This window comes from Loxodonta africana, chromosome 3, assembly GCF_030014295.1.
Source record: "Loxodonta africana isolate mLoxAfr1 chromosome 3, mLoxAfr1.hap2, whole genome shotgun sequence".
Lineage (NCBI taxonomy): Eukaryota > Metazoa > Chordata > Mammalia > Proboscidea > Elephantidae > Loxodonta > Loxodonta africana.
Window position 1 is genome coordinate 191,503,114 of NC_087344.1, and position 7,110 is coordinate 191,510,223.

The 7,110-nt window shown below is 42.2% G+C and overlaps 1 long non-coding RNA gene across 1 annotated transcript; it reads right to left on the reverse strand.

Annotated features, from left to right (window-relative positions):
* Nucleotides 1-566: 566 nt before the first annotated feature.
* Nucleotides 567-5,263, reverse strand: LOC135230849 (uncharacterized). The gene is made up of 3 exons (XR_010321623.1): nucleotides 4,878-5,263; nucleotides 3,367-3,387; nucleotides 567-702 (listed from the first exon to the last, which is right to left on the reverse strand). It is a non-coding gene; the product is annotated as an uncharacterized LOC135230849 (long non-coding RNA).
* Nucleotides 5,264-7,110: the final 1,847 nt, after the last annotated feature.

The window sequence follows — 7,110 nt, forward strand, 5'->3', positions numbered from 1 at the left end:
GAGGGGGACAGGAGCTGGTTGAATGGACATGGGGAATACAGGGTGGAGAGGAGGAATGTGCTGTCTCATTAAGGGGAGAGCAGCTGGGAGTGCAGGGTGGGGTGTGTATGGCTTTTTGTATGAGAGACTGACTTGATTTGTAAACTTTCACCTAAAGTGCAATAAATAAATTTTTTTAAAAAAAGTAGGATTACAGAGATTTAGCAATTTCTAGACAATCTGTAAAAAGTTGAAGCTTTCAATAGTTTTACCCATTTGTAATATTAACATATACTGATGACTCTGTCACATTCCTCGAACTTGGGCAGCATGCTTGTCCATTTTCCCACTTTTGTCTGTTCTGTAATATTTCCTCAGACTCAGGCAGACACGGCTCTGGCAGCATGCTTGTCTGCTTCCCACTCTTGCCTTTTTGAATATATGCCGAATAAAATTTCCTTTCTGCTTTACTAAATTTTGTGATTTTTTTACCCTACAACAACCTCTGAGGCGGGGCGTATAAGCAGGACCACAAAGATTAAATTCAGGGCAAGATACACAGGTATGAAATTTTTTTTTCCCGCGAAGAATGTTTTTAACGGAACAGCAACAAGAGTAGAAGGCAAACCATGTTTCTCAGGCGTTTGCGTGCAATGGAAGGTCAGCCAGGGTGAGGGCAACGCGTGGGTGGGGCTAGGAGGAGACACAGGAGAGAAGACTGGCCTGAGGGAAAGGGTGGGGAGAGAAAGATATTACCAGCTGTTACACTGGAGTGGAATCCTCTGCATATGAGCCTTTCCACTGGAGATGAGACTGAGGTTCAGAGAGGCCACCTGACTGCTCAGGCTACACAGCTGGTCTATAGCAAAGGCATGATTTAAATCTCGTCTTTCAGCCTGTATAGCTACTCCTGAGTCCCTGGGTGGTGCTTACTTACCAACCGAAAGTCGGAGGTTGAAGTCCACCCAGAGGTGTCTCAGAAAAATAGGCCTAATGATCTACTTTCAAAAAATCAGCCTCAGAAAACTCTATGGAATCCAGTTCTACTCAGATACACAGAGTCCCCGGGAGTTGGAGCCAACTCAACGGCAACTGTTCTTTTTTTTTTTTTTTTTTACTACATCATGCTGAGTAAAAAAGTAAAGCTCCCTTTTATTCTTTTCTGGAAACCCTGGTGGCACAGTGGTTAAGAGCTACAACTGCTAACTAAAAGGTTGGCAGTTTGAGTCTACCACCGCTCCTTGGAAATCCTCTGGGGCAGTTTTACCCTGTCCTACAGGGTGGCTAGAAGTCAGAATTGACTCGAAGGCAAAGGTTTTATTCTTTTTTGAAGGGAAAGATCTCAAAGTCCTGAGGAGCCTTTCAGCTTTCTTAGAAGCTCTTGCGCACGGAAAGAAAAGAGAATAAAGTGCCTGTTGCCTGTTCTCTGATTAGTCACGGGTGAGCCACTGCAGAGACTGTGTGTGCCTGCTATTGATACAGATAAGGTTAACTGTGCTGGCAGAACAAAGGAGCTGCTAAAAGATTACCATCTAGAAGTTGGGTAAACAAGAACCACAACCTGTCAATGTGAGATAGGGCTGAAACAACCCGTGAATTACTATATCCTTCTTAGTGTTTTTTTCTAGTCCCTTCCCCCTTTACAGGCTCCTGCATGCATAGAAGAACAAAGTGTGACTGCTGTTTAACCTTCCTTAGCCCTCTGAAGATGGTGATGGAGTGCCAAAGATCAGTGCGGTTGCGTTCTATCCCATAATACGTGATGCCAAGGGCTGCTGAGAGGACTCCATCTTGAATATCTGTGGGTTCCATCTTGGATTCCAGATGTCGTGCAACCTATTTAACATGCACAGCTGTTCTGAGAAGTACCCACCCCTTGAAAGAAGCCCACTAAATATTCGTTACTCTATTGTCTCCACCGAACCCATATAAGCCCCAGCCTTGCTTCCCTTTTCCAGTCAGTCTTTTGGAGAGGTTTAGATCCCCACTGACTCCTTTTGCTTGACTCAAGCAAAATAAAGCTTGCTGAAGATAAAGTTCGTCTTTCGTGTGTATTCTTACTCAGGAAAAGAGAAGGACCCTTTGTGTCAGATTGGCAATTGGTAACAATATCACACTGAGACTGAGCAATAGCATGGATTCTATTTGTGGTCAGAAACCACCTGAGCTTTGACTGAAACCAAAAAACCAAAACCACTGCCATGGAGTCAATTCCTACTCATCCTACAGGACAGAGTAGAACTGCCCCATAGAGTTTCCAAGGAGTGCCTGGTGGATTTGAACTGCTGTAGCGCTTAACCACTACACCACCAGGGTTTCCAAGCATTGACTGAGGTTTCCTCTAATTTCCACCCTGACAGAAGGTGCACTGATGAGTATCACAGGGTAGACTCAGGGGCCTCACATGAACCAGAATAAACACAAGAGATGAGACTTGCTCTAGAACAAGCTCCAGGCTAGGACCTCCGTAGGTGTCCCTGGACATTCTTGGTCCATTAAGGGTGAGACAGGCATCTTCTTATTTCGGTACAGTTCCTTATAGGCCAAAGAGCTCCTTCCCACTTAGCAGTTAGCACTGGATAGACAACAAAACAAGTCTCCCTTTCTTTAGATTTAGTCTTATGTGGAAATTCTATACATAGAGTGAAATATTTCCCTCTTTATTTTCTTGGTTGAGTACAGCTTTAAGTCAGGAAGAATGAGATAAATTAGTTTTAACCACACAACTTTAGAAAAGTAGCATAGGAATAAAAATTTTGGAACTAAATAATGGGTCTAGAGCTGGGATTGTCAAACTCTGGCCCACCAGTTGGTCAGTTGTCTGTTTTTGTAAGTAAAGTGCCCTTGGAACACAGCCGTTCATTTACATATGCTCTATAGCAGCTTTCCTGTCTCAACAACAAAGTTGAGTAATTGAGTGGTTACAACAGAAACTAGCAAACCCTAACATATTTACTATTTCGTCTTTTATAGAAAATGTTTGCTGACGATCTAGAGAAACGACAATGCCACACGTTTGTTCTGACTGTGCACCAAGTTTTCATAACTGTGAGGACATTTGACCAGACAATATTGAAAGGTTATAGTCCTACTGGCCGGGAAAACAATTCTCCCCAAATTAGCTTCCTGTCCAGTCTGCATGTCCTTTTTCAGATGTTACTTCCCTCCCTGCAGTTAAGGCTTTTAACAAGGAGGGGCACAGAGGATCTGCTTACCCAGGCAAGCATGACCAGAGTGGAGATTTCGTGACCTCAGAACGAGTCAGCCCATGGAAACAGTGACATTTGCACATCTCTGTGAGTCCTTCTAGAACCTACTGTACAGGACCCTGTGGTGGCCAGGTGACTGATATACCAGAGACCAAGAACAAAGACAAGTGGGACTCACCTGACTGTTCACTGACTGGAGCTGTGAAGAGGTCAAAAGTCACAGGTTAGCACAGAGCTCAAAATTTTGAAATTTTGTATTATTCTGATAAATTTCTCAAAAATTCTTTCCATCTTTCTCTTCTTTTCTATTCCCCTACACAGTGGTTAAGAGCTACGGCAAGCTACAGGAAGCTATGGTTGTTAACCAAAAAGAGGTTAGCAGTTCAAATCCACCAGCTACTCCTTGGAAACTCTATGGGGCAGTTCTACTCTGTCCTATAGGGTCGCTGTGTGTTGGAATTGACTCAACGGCAACAGGTTTTTTGTTGTTGTTGTTGTTACTCCATTATTTGAGCCCTGGTGGTTCAGTGGTTAAGAGCTTGACTGATAACCAAAATGTTCAAATCCACTAGATGCTCCTTGGAAACCCTATGGGGGTATTTCTACTCTGTCCTATAGGGTTGCTATGATCAGAATCAACTCAAGGGCAATGGGATTTTTTACTCCATTATCACCAACAATTCAACCTTCCTCAAACTTACAACTAACCCTCATTTCATTTTATAATTACAAGGCAAGTTACAAGCCCAGTCTTTGACCAAAGAGATTGCCAGGAACAAGTCCCATGATGTTGGATATTTCGTGATTCTCTCCTTCATTTCATTCTCTTCTTCTGTCCTCACACCCATGCTTTTCAAAGGAGTAAACACTTGATAACGTGGTCGCAGAAGGTTCATCAGAAAATGAGCATTGGGATAGTTGGAGAGTTGAACCCACTTTAAATTGATTCCTTTCCTTGCATTATATTTTATGTTAGAGTTCTTTGACTCAGTTAACAAATATTTATTTCTTCCTGCCAAGTATACAGAAAGGAATCTTTTTTTCTCCCAGCAGCAGCTCTCTTCTCCTTCATAAAACCAAAAAACCCACTGCCATCGAGCCAATTCCAACACACAGCAACCGTATAAGACAGAGTAGAACTGCCCATAGAATTTCCAAGGAGCACCTGGTGGATTCAAACTGCCAACCTTTTGGTTAGCAGCCATAGCTCTTAACCACTACACCACCAGGTTTTCCATCTCCTTCATAGCCCGCAAATAAATAGAGGAACATTAGTAAAGCTTTGCAATGAATCTCCTGAACTCAGATCTTGTAGGTTACTGTTGGACTCATTGTTTTTTTCATGGTGGGGAAGGGGAGTATTAAGTGTAAAAACTATGAAAATTTTATAATGAGAACATCATCTTACTCTATCAGATCTTAGAGTTCAAAAAGAAATGTATGACTAAAAAGTAGTAAAGTGGCCCACCTTGAAAATTAAGGATTGGGATGTGTTTCGATTTGATTTTCCTCAGACCCCTGATCTGGCCATCCCCCACTGCTTTGCATCTGCCTCTGAAATTTGGGCTGGAAGCAAAGACCTGAGCATTCCTACTTGTCCCTGGGCTCTGGTTAAACCCCAGACCACTCAGGAGGTGGACACCTCATCCTGTTGGCCACCTCAGTTCCAAATCAAATAATCAAACTCACCAAAGATGACCAGCAATGACCACAGCAACATGAGGACCTGGTGCAGCTACTTGAGAAGAGATATTCTTACAGCCACCAACTGGAGCCTTTGAGCAGGGAATGGAGCCTGCTTTTCAGAATAGGTTTTACGTAATTAGCAAAAAAAGGAAGTAGAAGAGACCAGCAAAGTGTTATCTCTATTGTCTGTTCTATAGGCACCAAGAGAGTTAAAGATGATCCTCTCTTACTGGCAGAGAAATTTCACATCTTGCCACCAAGGGTGCTGGTTATGACTATATAGGGCTCTTAATGAGTCAGACACAGTTCTAAGTGCCTTCTCTTCACAAAGTTATTTAAAGTCCCTGTCAGCTTCTGAATTTGGTACTGTTGTGATCTCCTTTACACAACTGAGGTGAGTAAGCTGACCAAGATCAATGCGGTAGCAGTAGCAGAGCTAGGATTCCAGGAAGCCCAGTCCCACAGCCTGGCTCTTTAGCGCTATGGTATATTAATATGATGTATTGCTTTTCAATGTTCCTTAAGATACCAGAATCATTATCCCAATGGCTCAAATTTCTTACCTGAAATTTTCTTAGTCAATTTCCGTCTAGAACAGGATCTTACTAAAATTCAAAATACTTGCTCTATATCACTGAAAACATGTCCCCTTCCATGTTTCTAATTCACTTTGTTTTTTGTACCCCAGGCTGGTCCTAAAATAGCCACACTCGTCAGTTTTTTTGGTGGGTAGAAATCATGCATCATGCTAGTCCCTGCTGGGACTCTCGTCCTGATTAGATGTGATCCCTATTAATGTTATATGGTGAAACCTGTGAGAACCAGAAATTGATGGACTGCCTTGTTTTTCCAGGTCTCACAAGTTTTCCACCTTTGACGGGGTGCAATTTCACCCCTTGTCTATAGCTTGTTTTAGTGGAAAATATTTGTTTTCGTTCACTAACGGGTTTCCACCTTACACAGCTTGTACCTTTCACACTTTTTACTGTGTCTAAAAATGTACTCAGAATCAGGCTGTCCAGGTCTTATGCAGCATGACACTTTAAACCACAAAAGCATAAGCGCTTATAGCTTGGTGACTGACTGATAGGGAAATAATCATAGACTCAATGCCATCTGTTCAGGTGAATACTTAACATTATCACTCACTATAAATGTCACTCTACTTTGGGATATTCATCAAAGCATTTCTTATAATAGTGAAAAAACAAAATACTAAAATGCCAAAGGAAGATTAAAACATAAATCCACTGTCAAACCGTGGAATAACAAGCAGCTATTAAAATGCTTCTACAGAAGAATATTTCATGGCGAGAAAAGATGTTTATGATATATTGTCAAGGGGAAAGTGAACACAGAATGCAGTTTGTCTCAAATTAGTAGCCCGCTATCCCCAATAAAAAGTGTTTGGGATGATAAGATGTTGCTGTTAGGTGCCGTCAAGTCGGTCCCAACTCATAGCGACCCTGTAGAACAGAGTAGAACTGCCCCATTGTGTTTCCAAGGAGCAGCTCGTGAATTTGAACTGCCGACCTTTTGGTTAGCAACTGAGCTGTTTAACCACTCCGCCACCAGGGCTCCAATAAAGTGTTAGTGTAATTATATATGAAACATGGAATTAAAGTGGTTTTCATTTCTCTCATTCTGCTTTTCGGTGTTTTCTAATATTCTTATAATAAACATATGTTATTTGTGTATTTTTAAATTAAAGATTCATTAAAAAAAAAAGTTCTGGGCTGTATGGCCTCTTTCACCTCAAAGAGAAGCAAGCAATGCTACTCTCACTTTTGTATGCATTTAGAAGAACGACCTATTCTCTCCCTGGAACGAGAAATAGTCACCGAGCTTCTTGTCGAATCCTTGCCTACTGGGAGGGTTTCTAACCAGTCTCCACGGAGTTGATCCTGACTCATGGTGACACCATGTGTGTCAGAGTAGAACGTATTCCGTAGGGTTTTCAATGGCTGGACTTTCAGAAGCAAATTGCTAGGCCTTTCTTCCAAGATGTATTTGAATGGATGGACTTGTACCTCCAACTTTTTGGCTAGCAGCTGAGTGTGTTAAGCATTTGCACCACCCAGGAACTCAAGAAGGGCTTCTAGATGACCTGTAATTCTTCCTCATCCTAGCCACCCAAGAAGGCATAGGATTCTGGTAGAAGGAAGGGAATTAAGGAAAAAGATAGAGAGGAGGGCATGGAAAAGGTGGTAGAGGAGTTGGTGGTGGGTGCAAGTTT